The following is a 12120-nucleotide window of genomic DNA, read 5'->3' as shown; positions in this document are numbered from 1 at the left end:
TGAAAACACTGGGACAGTCTAGCAAAAGTCTCACAGAATGAGAAACCTCCAAATGGGGAATTAAAAAATAAGCACTCCCCCAAGCCTGAAGCAGAAACCTGAGGACAAAACCTGAATCCGTCCCTGCATTTTCTTGCGGGATTTCCCACCGTGGAAGTCCTTTGGCTGGCCCAACTACCAGAGAACAGTTTCCCTACTACTGGAGCTGGAGGATATCCTATTCAACGTCAGTATGCTTAGGTATAAGGGTAGTCGGCTGGTACCATGACCTCAGTACTTTTTTTGCCCCTAAATGTAGAAGCCCCCCAGATAATCTCTGAGGCCCATTTTCTGGGACCCTGTAATTCAGGGAGGAGGAGAAGAAAAGAGGGCTAACCTGACTGAGAAGGAGAAAGTCCCAGCCTACAGAGCAGGCTATAGGAGAAGAAAGAAGGAAAAACGTACTGCAGTAAGTGAATACACTAACATCTACATTTATGGTAAGTATATACAACTGTACTATGTTCTTTATGTTTTACTGTTACAGTACTAACTTGTGGGATAACTCACAAAGCTGAAAGGAATAGAGGATGGAAGATTAAGGAGAGGCAAAGATGCCCCACAAGATGGCAGTGGCAAATCCTGGCATAGACTTGGAGAAGGCAGAAACATGGTAATGTTTGGTAAAGGTGTACAATGAAGACCAAGCTGTTGCCTCCAAAATGTCTCTAGTGGGCATCCCTTTAAGGAATACAGTAGACTTGGTGGTAGCCCTGGTGGAATGTGTCCTTATAGCATCATGGGGTTTCTTACCATGATGGCTGTAACAGAAGGAGATGCAGAGGGAGATCCATTTGGAGAGAGATGGTTTGCTTGGAGACAGGTTTTCCCTCAGAGCTACTGGTGAAGGCCACAAACAGTTGGTCTGAGCTCCTGATGCTCTTGGTTCTGTCCAAGTACTAATGCAGTTGCCTATGTACATCCAAGAAATGAAGGATCCTTTCCTCCCTAGCTCTGGGAGTTGGAAAAAGAAAGTAGAGAAATGCATGGATTGATTCAACAAAGTCTCTGTTACCACCTTGGGCATAAAGGAAGAGTTAGCTGAGTGATACTCTGCCTGGGCAGAAGACGATGAAGGGTTTCACACACATTAGGGTCTGAAGCTTAAACTCTTCTGGCTGAGGTGTTAGCTAGTAAGAGGGCAGTCCTTCCAGGTCGAAATTTTTAACTCAGTGAAAGTAGCTAGTTTAAAGGGTGAAAGAGGCAATTTCTCCAACACAAAACTGAGGTCCCAGGGTGGAGCTGGGGGATTTCTTGGAGGCCTAATGTGAACAATGCCTCTCAGAAACTACTTAATGATGGCATATGAAAAGAGAGGAGTCTAAGAAGGCAAGTAGGCTGAGATAGCTGAAGCATGAATGATTACGGAGGGGTAACAGTCCTTTGTCAAAAAGGCTGGCCAAATAAGACAGGATGAAAGGAATCTTGGCTACATAAGGGTTTTTTGCTTTCTGTCTGCACCAAAGTAGGAATATTTTCCATTTAGGAGAGTAATATTTTCTTGTGCTAGGTCCTCTTTAAGAACATCCAAGACCGGTTTGTCAAGGCCAGATTCCGTCCATGAAATCAAGGTATCATCCATGCTGACAATTTGAGTGTTTGCAGGCTGGGCTGTACAATCTTGCCCGTCTTGTGTTAATAGGTCAATTCTTTGTAGCACATGCCATGGGTTCTTTGCTGGTCAGGCTGATTAGCACAGGGTACCAGTGCTGCATGGGCCAGTCTGGGGCTATTAGTATTACCCTTGGCCCCTCTTCTGTTATCTTTAGCAATACCTTGGGTAGCAGTGGCATTCGAAGGAAAGTATATAGGACAAGGCCTGCCCAAGTAAAGGAGAAAACATATGTCCTGGTGCTAAACTTTTTTCAGGTGAGCATTTTCTTTGGTGGCAAAAAGGTCCAGGATTGGCACACCCCACTTTTGGCTATACTGAGAAATACTATCAGATGGTATGACAAGCTGATTTGCTATTTGGTTGCATACATATAAGTACTGTTCCATGAGGTGTAACCCCAGGGAGTGAGCTGTTTCCCAAACATCCACTGTTGGGCAACAAAACGGATAAGAGCGAGTCCCCCTCCCTGTGTTTATGTACCACATTAGCATAGTGTTGTCTTGTCTTTATGACTAGAACTCCTGGCCTCCATTCCTTTTGGAAGGCTAACAGTCCTTTTTGGACTGCCATAAGTTCTTTTAGATTTATGTGTTTGTCTCTGATCTTGGAGTCCCCTTTACCTTGAGTCTAGAGGCAGGTGAAGTGGGCTCCCTATGTTATTTCTGATGCAAACGTTGCCAGAAATTGTTCCTGGGGAATGAATTTGAAAGGGAGACTTGGAATGAGGGAGTATGTCTGCACCCACCAGGCAAATTCCTTCGGGAGACAAAAGATCAGCTTTATCTTTGCTGTGAGAGGTTGTGAATGCTGGGACCACATATTCTTGAAGTACCACTGACGTTTCCTCATGTGTAGTCTGGCCAGAGGAATCATGAGGATGTAACAGGTCATGTAACACAGGGCCCTGAGATATTCCCTGGCTGTGAGTTAATTCCTGACCATTACCTGCTTGAAGTACAGGGTCAGGAAAGCAACCTTGTCTGGAAGTAAGAAGGCCTTCTGGAGGTAGGGTTGCCAGCTTTCTTTGTGGCTAAAACCAGACTAAGGTTACGCCCCTCTCATCACCCATAACTCCACCCATTCCCACCCCACTCCCACCCATGATCCACCCATTTTGTTACATCACTGTGACATCATCTGATGGGAACGCCCTCTTTTTCTGTTCCGGATGACTGCTTTCAGCAGATTTACTATGCTTTTCTGTAAAAAAGCATAGTAAATCAGCCAATTTAACAAACAATGATAGTCTTGTTTCCTTTTGTGAAACAGAATATTGGAGTTTGTACAGTATTTTCCTGACTACCAGAGAATTTATTTTATTTGTGGATAGTCCAGAAAAAAAAACTAGGTGGAACAGGGTTGATTTCCAATTTCCCATCTATTGGTCAAAGTTATGCTTAAATAGGGCTAAGGATGGACTGTGCGTCACATGGATAGGAAGCTTGTTCCAGTGCATGGAGACCTTCTGAGACACATTTGTGTCTCATCAACATGGCCTATTTATGTCACAAGCAAAATTTAAATCCTTGGATATAATGGTTCCTTGACTCAGATTAAATAAGAGATCTTTTCAACAGTCATTTATTTAAAATACCACTTTAACATGCCTAGCTTCAGTAAAATAATGCCACCACAGTCTTTTTATTAACCAGTTAGGCCTGATGTACATCCCTTTTCAGGGGCAACCAGGGAGGAATTCCTGGTTAAGTGACTTGTTCAAGGAATACAGTAAGCAAATGAGGGCTAAAATAATCAAAATCTGTACCACAAGAGCTAACGTCCATAGCCTTAATTCTCTGTGCTAATTGCAAAATTATATTTTTTTATATATCACAGCTGCATGAACAGCCAACATTCCTGGAAGTGCATCAGTGTGGTGCCAGTTTACTGCAGTAAGCTAGTTTTACTACTTTACTGTAGACTCCGACCATGGAATAAGAAAAAAATACTTAGAAATGAACACGAGAGATTTTATGTACTCTTATTTTTACGTTTATGTGACAACCAAAATGCCCAGGCTGTTAAGTAGAACATTCAGATAAAAGGGGTTCTGATATATGACCTGCAATCTGTCTAAATCCCTGTCAGAAGAGTGCAACATCTGGCAGGCTCCACACTGCAGTGAAGACATCTATGTCTTGAGGCTCTGACTTAGGGCAGTGTTGTCAAAGCATTGCCACTGTTTACCAAATGCACATTCCTCAGCAGTGTGTCTGCACATAAAAGAAACACATCTGCTACTAATTACCTGACATGCCTCTGAATGCCACAATGAGCATATTATAATACAAGCGATTGAAAAAAGACAACTAATTTATAGAACCATCTAATTTAACCAATGCAAACATAGAAATGCAAGGTAACCCCAATATATTTACCTTGAACAAGTGCACAAATATGTGCAAAATAAATACCCGCAGACTCATGCCTACTGGATACATTACCCCTCACTAAAAAATTGCAGTAAGTGAGTGCTTGAGGTATAGCTAGAGGAGATGTTAAAATTCAGGTTTGTACAGTTTTAAAGGAGTGATGTACTCATAGCTCTCAACCAATCAGGGACAGATCTCAACAAAATCAGATCCACATCAAGAAATAATCATATACACTTAAAATATTAGTACTATTAACACTCTCTTATTCTGTTAATGTTTCAAGTTAAGTAATATGTGTTCTGATCTTAGTCTGTAACTGCACTCATCATTATTAAATGTAATTCACCACCTTTGTCCAAAATGTACCATTTCAGGAGGAATTAGGAGGGACAGAGCAAAAATGCCGAGTTCAAAATCAATCACAGCTGAGGGGTATGGTGCTTGTTTGAGTATACCCGATTCTGGACAGTAACTTGCTCATGAACGCTAACAAAATTCAGTAGTTACCAGAAAAGTAGGGCTCGTACACCAAACCAAACATTCTTGTTATTGAAGGATGTGCGACAATCCATGGTCAGGTTAATCAAAATAAACTCTCAGAATAAGAACCGCAAGCAATGCCCTTCAGCAAAAGGACTATTAGAGAGATATGAATCATTTTAGAGCTGCCATTCCCATCACCAATTAATATGGTCCCAGGAAAACAGTTGAGTTGTTTGATAAGAGAATAATTATTCAAGCATTAATTCAGCTAAGTGAACAATTTAAGTGACTACATATCAACGTAATATTCACTACTCATAAACCACCGTGACAGGCTCTGCATTCCTAAGAACTGAGGAAACTAAATATGTACTGTGGCTATGGAGTGTGGACAGGTGGAAAATAAAGTGCTACCATATTCCATTTAACTCAACCATTAATATAAAAAAAATCATCAGTGCGAACAGTTATTTCAAACTTGACCAATGCAGCCAACTAAAAAAAAACACATGCATATAAAAGCTTTACAAAGACAATGAGTCTGCAAAAGGAATAACTCAACTCCACTAAGGTAGAACTAGGAAAAAGGGGATAACACGTCCCAAGAGTGTGCAGTGAGGGACTGGTGCAGGTCATGTGCAAATGAAAATAGGAGGTATGGTATGGAGAAAAAAAAGGTAATATCACTGGTCAAGAGAATAAAAAGATTGAAGATGTGTAAGCAGTTAAGCAGTAGTCAGGCAAGGATAACGGGTCAATGACCTGGTTAAAATTTCTAGCAGCAGATACAGGAATAGACAGAGAGCAAATTATTATCCCTACACTTTTAAGAACAGAACATTAACAATTTGTTAAAACAGTTACAGTGCAAAATAACATCAGAGAAATAAATCCTTCCCTCAACATGTATTATAGTACCATTTAATTTATCCACAGCTTTTAAGAACCTTTCATTAATCAGTAGGTAGATAGGATTCAGTACTTTAAAAACGTTATATTTTGTTTTAGTTTTACTGGCTGAGTGAGGACTAAGACGCAATGCAACACCTTAATAACCGGGGCGATACACTTAAACAGTGTAAGCAGGTACAGATTTATACTCAGCCATGCAGTCTCTTTGCTATCTTATAATGAGTGCAAACGGCAACAAGAAAACGGCATTGTGCGAGTCTTTTTATAGCGACTGTCGCATTCATTAAAACGCTGTGTCGTTTATTGTTTCTTTTAGTTTTACTGGCTGAGGACTAAGAAACAGTGCAGAAAGAAGTATATACCATAATAACCTTGGCGACACACTTAATTTGTATAAACTGCGTGAGAAAGGTGCTACAGTTTTTAACAAACACTCATACAAACTTTTGTCCACTCTTTTAAGAGTTTACTGTCCGGATCTATTCTTCATAAAACATACCTTTGAATAACAAGCAGAAACAGATAAGACAAATATTTCCTTTTTCATATGTACAAGTTTAATTTCTCTCGCCATGAGATAAATTCCCCATATCACAGTCAATTTCCAAACAGTGTCACAGATTAGTAGTGCCAGACCCAGACCAACCAGAAACAGTTGTGAAGCATACTGGGAAATGTATTTTGTTTTTACTACCGCACTCTAAGTAAATCTAGAAAAAGCTACGTAGTGGCACAAAACCCGGACTTCACATGTCCGGTTTTGAATGAAATTTGTAACCGGACAATTTGTTAGAAAACCGGACAGCTGGCAACCCTATCTGGAGGGCTGAATTTAGTAGGGCCCCCAGGAACACAATCCTCGATGTTGGGTTTGTCTGAGACTTCTGTGCATTGATGGTGAACCCCATGGAGGTTAAAAGGCTTTTGGTGAAAAGCAGGTTAGATTTGAGTTTTTCCTGTGTTTGTTGCCTGGATGAGGCAATTATCCAAACAAGGGTGAATCTGAATTTACTTTGTGCTGCAGAAGGTTATTGGAGGGGCTAGGTATTTTGTGAAGACCCTGGGAGCAGCAGACAAGCCAGACAGCAGAGCCCAGAACTGACAGTGCCTGGTACCTGCTCTGAAGCGCAAGAAGATTCTGTGTGATTCTTTTACAAGGATATGAAGGTGTGCATCTTTTAAATCAAGGGTGTCCAAAACAGCACTGAGAGAGATCATGGGTATAAGTTTGTGAAGGGTTAACATCTTGAATTTTGGGGACCTGCAGGAATTGGTTGAGCCAAAGGGAAACATACTAAAGCTTTGCTTTATCTACTTGCATATATTTTGTCTGGCTGTTGTAGACTGGTATGTCACAGTCTAGTACTATCATTTTACATATGCTTGTACAATATTGCCTAAACTGAATCTGATCTCTCATTTTCATTAACATACACTCTCCTCTCCTCCCCAAATTCCCGTCACAAATATTAATCATGTACATATTTCCTCAATGCAACAGAAACTGTAAAAACAGTAGCTTAGTGTCTCTTCGATTCCTTCCTATACAAGCACTGATTAACTCCTTTGGGCTACAGAAGAATTAGTATAATTCAACAATCCATCTGTTTCACTTGCCTGTACCTAGCAGTTTAAGTATCATATTTCAAAAGCTGTTCCCATCTCTTTGTGCTGCTAAACGCCTTGCTATCTACCTTGTTTCATTTAGTACATTTGACACTTAAATCTATGCTCCATCTTACAGCTTATTCAACTCTACAAATAGTGCAATTTAACATTTCCTCTAACTGCATTAAATCTCTCAAACATTGAAGCAGTTTTTAAAATGCCACACCTATTAACTGTCTACACCCAGTTCCACCATCCTCTTACAATCAATTGGAACTTATCCAGGAAGGTATGCTGCATACCAGAAGCACTAAAGAAGGAATTAACAGCATTCTGCACTAAATAGTTATTCTCTCACCTGTATTTTCTGATTTCAGTCATCAGTGTGCTAGTTATTTTAGATGCACAAAACATCACTGCCCATGTACATCTAGACATTCACCTGCATTTAAACTACTGCCTTTACTCTGTTTTCAGTGCACTGCTTTTTAATATGTCTCTCCCAAATCTACATACTTCTCTTACTTGGAGCAATCAGTTTCACGGTAAGGTGCAATCAGTTTCACGGTAAGGTGCAATCAGTTTCACGGTAAGGTGCACTCAAAGTACTAGTAACAAAGCATCTCAGTCTGGTTAGTGTCTTCAGCCTGATAGATTAAAAAGTAACCAAACAGCTTGCAAAGACAGATAATCTCTCACTGGTATTGGTGATTTAAATGGTTTTAAAATATTTCAGTGTACGACTTGCATATTAGTTATACTAAACATCTTTGCTCATGTTATATTTACATGCATTTAAAATGCTATTTTTGCTCAATGTTTCCAGTGCCTTTTTAGATTCTTCCTAATCTATTTCAGCTGTGTGTAAGTAAAAATTTAAGTCTTTCTCCCATTCCTTCCCCCACAGCCACAGAACCTTTATCTAAAGCAAAAATTAAACAGCTTGCAGTCTGAACACAAACAGGACTTTCACCAGACAACATACAATACCCACTCCAGTTAGACAAACTTCCATTTTTAAATAAACTGCAAAGCATTACTCTCTCATGCTTACTGATGTCAAAGATTTTAAAGTATCATTCAGAGTACAACTCACAGTTTATCAAATCCTTGGCTGTATAAATGGGTCCCTACTAGAAAGATGAAAAGCTCACAAGACAGAAAGTCAAAAGACTGAACAGGGAACACTGAAAACCTGGAACCAGAAAAACAAAAAGGCAACATCTTCGCTTTTGTAAAGAGCAAGCCCTTCAGCACCCACCACAAACCCTGCTAATTATATATACAAACTTCGAGACTGCACTACAGCGGGGAAAGGAGCAAAATCCCAACCCCCACTGCACCATGACCCTGCACAATCAATGTCTTTGTTATTCGACTTCTGAGTTTCTGACGTTCCCAGTTTGGTCTTTATACATTTGATCTTGTGAGCGTTCGTTCTTCTGATAGGGACCTGTACAAACATATACATGCTTAAATACTATCCTCCTTTACTGCTCCCAGTCCAACACTCTTTTATGGAATCTCTCACTTTTTGAAAGGTGATTCATCTCCTTTGTTTTATCCAACATTTTCTTTTGGAAAACTGAAGAGAGATTCAGAGGAAATTTGTCCCCTGAAGTGTCCATGATTTGCATTTCTGCAGTTGTTGACCGAATACATGTTCCCTCAATCCACTCTCCTCCCTTCAATTCTTCTCATCAATGCATCCTGTGCCTGTCAAGGGTCTGTGCAAGATTTTAAACAAAGTGGGGAGAAGAATCACAAGTACTACATGATAAAAAATAACTTGAAACAAAAGTCCACCAAAAATCATTAATCGTGTCTCCAACTTTTAAGATTGCTCTTTTCTTCTATACAAATTAATTATTCTAGATGATATATCTGCAGTTCAATCAATGCAGGTCTTGGCTGTTTCGTCAGTCTCAAATAAGGAATATTTACTCTATGTGCTCTTTCAGTTTTAGCAACAGTACAGGCAGTCCAGTCCTTATGCTGAGGAATTTTCTCACAAAGTCTCTACAGTCTTTCCCTTCAATTTGTTTTGGTACTGCTGTAAACTACTGTGTGTGAACTGTCCTCGAGTTCAAACAACTTCTGTACTATTTAATCATATATTAGTTGCTGTTTTATCATTTTTCTTTCATCGCTTTTTCAACAGTTTGCATACCACTTGCTTCCTCTGAGTTCATGGTTAAAATCATCTATTTCCTGCAACTTTTTATTTATTTTTATGCATTCCAACAGGAGCCACTCATCTTGAAAATCTCAGAGTGCACTTTGTCAATTACTCTCTCTCTAGGGTGACTGGAGAATGTTCTCCTTCAGCTGAAATCACCTTCTGCTTTTTCCCCACTTTTGCTCCAGATTGCTCCATGCTCCCTGCTGAGTTTTCTCCTCTTTGACTGCCTGTCAATTTCTGTGTGGGTGCAGTTTTCCTCTAGAGCATTTGCTTAATCTCCATTTTTTTTTATATCCAGAAAAGATGTGAAATCATCTCAAGGTGCTGCAAAAACACCAAAATGTCATTTGCTGGATTTATCAAGAACAATAAGGCTAACTTTTCTTGATTACTGCACCAATTAATATCCTTGAATTTGTAAATCTATTATTGTCTTTGCTGATTGCTTTTAATATAAAGCAAATGGAGGGGGGGGGGGGGCATTTAGCCTAGTTCCTCTGTTCAAATGCAGATTGTCAGAGAGGACCACCCCCACCTTAATTACTGTCTACAAGCCTTCATATATTCTTCTTTATTAACCCTGTTTATTCTATCAGGGGGGTGCAAATGCTACCAATGCCCTAATTAAAATCCCAGCTGACTATATCAAATGCTTTCTTTGCATCAAGGCTCACCAAAAACAGTGGCATTTTCATACATTTCATTTCTTACCAGCTCATCATTGCTCTATTAATATTATCAAATGTTTGCCTCTCTTCTACACAACCACAATGATCCATTATCTATTCCATTGCTCTTAACCTTCTATCCCCAAAATGAGGAACACTCTCATAATGTGTAACAAATGGGCAAAAAGAGGAACACCTATCAGCTTAGTAACAACTTCAACTAGGAAGCTCACAGAATGGTAAAATATGCTACTTTATACTTATAAAAAGTTAATTTGCTGAATTAATATGATTCAGTACTATTTGCTTTAGCTTTGTTAAAAAAAATTCCTAAGTCTGAATGTGTGACAGACTATCAATGTGGAACTTTGAGGAACACGGCCTTTAAGACCCAAAATGAGGAACGTTCCTCATAATGAAGTACACATACACTTGAGAGGTATGAGCTATTCACTTTGTTAACATCTTATTTGCAATTCTCTTGTGTAATACAGACAAACACTTTGTAATCATTGTTTAAATTACACGGGTCTATATTTAGCAAAATCTTATAGGTCTTTACCCTTCTTTCAACAATACTGCCACAAATGCATTCTTCCCAGACGACAGTGCTTTCTGCCATTTAAACACTAAGCTTACCAGATCTTTGTCACACTTCTTTCCTAAGTTTCTAATTTCCACAGGAATACAGTCTGCTCCTAGTAACTTCTGTTGATTATATATCATTATTTTATTTCATCTCTACCTGTTTTAGCTATTAACTGTTGAGCCTTTTTGTGAAAAGCCACCTGGAAAGGTTTTCTCTAAGACAGGAACTTATCACCACTGTACAGACAGGCTCTAATGGAGAAGAGGCACTCCTGTCAATGAAAAAGTTCAGATATAATAAAGGGAATGGGTTTTCCAACAGAAGATGAAGATGCATCACACTCCTTTTAATGAGCTGCTTGACCAGATGATGGTAGGCCACAACTCTGCCCTGCACCTGGAACACTGCATAAGAGGCTGAAATAATAAAAGGAATCATTAAAATATATCAAAGTTAAAATCTTCTGGAAAATGAGCATTCCCTTCCTGTGCCTGAGGCACTAAAACTAACTAAATATGATAATGTAAGGAGCTACCAAAATCACTCTGCGTTAGAATGATGTATGACTCTTGCAGGGGTTGTAAAGGGGAGATGAATGCTTACAAATATGCAAGTGTCTGATAAATTTAAAATAATGAAGCCAGTACAAGTGGCACAGAGGGATAAAGTCAAGGCCACAGCTAAGGTATCCCAGGTCAGACTAGCATCTTGAGTGCACTATGGCACTGCCAGAGGAAAATGAGCCTGTATACCCGGGAGGAGGTTCTCCACTGGCAAGTGGGCTCTGGTGGTCACTAGCATAAGTGAAAGCATGAGCTGGCACAATGACCACCACAACCTGGCCTAGGAATGACTTGGGCTATGAATGACCAAGCCAGTGTTGGCAGACCCAGTCAATGAGTGGAGGAGCATGTGCATTTTAAGACAGAAGCACATAACGCTCCTGTGCTGATGTGGATGCTCAAGTCACCAGTCAGGTTCATGTGGTCAGGTCCTGAGCTGCCTCCTTAATATAATGATGGCCACTAATTGGAAGAATGGATATGTTGGGAGGAGCAGGATAAGCTGGCCTACCTTTCTAGTGGACAAGCAAGAGTCAGACTAAAGGATCACTTGCATGGTTGGTATGACAAAGGAAATGGTGGGGACAGCAAAGGATGCAAATCACCCTTATGGCTGGCTGGTTGATTGCCGCCTCCAGATAGTACTTTGTCCAAGCATAAAGTCAGGCTTCATGTGTGCTGAGGAATGAATAATTGAAGTTTGATTGGAGGGAGGTTTGATGATTAACAGGTACAGGGAAATTCTTAACACATTTACACGGGATACTCTATTATGGGAAGAATGAGAACCAGATATCTCAAAGTACAGTTAGATAACTTGAAAAATGTTGCTGAACTATATCAAAAATAAATTTTTTGATGAATGCTCATGTTGAAAGCTTTAGAGGTAAAATTAAAAAGGTTTTTGACAGATAATTATTTGCTCATGTGCTTAAAATAACTTCTAGAAACCTTGCATTTCATTAACTGAATTTGTTCATACTTGTTTAAACTAACTCACAAAGGTCTCAAGAAATTACCCAGAAACACAAGGAGCTTTCTTATACAGAGGATAAATACTGTGTCTCAGCAAACAGCAAATTCTGA

At 39.6% G+C, this 12120-nt stretch overlaps 1 protein-coding gene across 1 annotated transcript in view; it reads right to left on the bottom strand.

Moving 5' to 3' along the window:
- Positions 1-12120, bottom strand: part of WWP1 (WW domain containing E3 ubiquitin protein ligase 1) — a 2386594-nt gene that overhangs the window by 863239 nt on the left and 1511235 nt on the right. The window lies entirely within an intron of this gene.

This window comes from Protopterus annectens, chromosome 3.part0 (assembly GCF_019279795.1).
Source record: "Protopterus annectens isolate FY-2018-M chromosome 3.part0, PAN1.0, whole genome shotgun sequence".
In the NCBI taxonomy this organism is placed as follows: domain Eukaryota; kingdom Metazoa; phylum Chordata; order Ceratodontiformes; family Protopteridae; genus Protopterus; species Protopterus annectens.
Note: the sequence above shows the minus strand (reverse complement) of the source record. Positions and strands in the feature narration are given on the sequence as shown.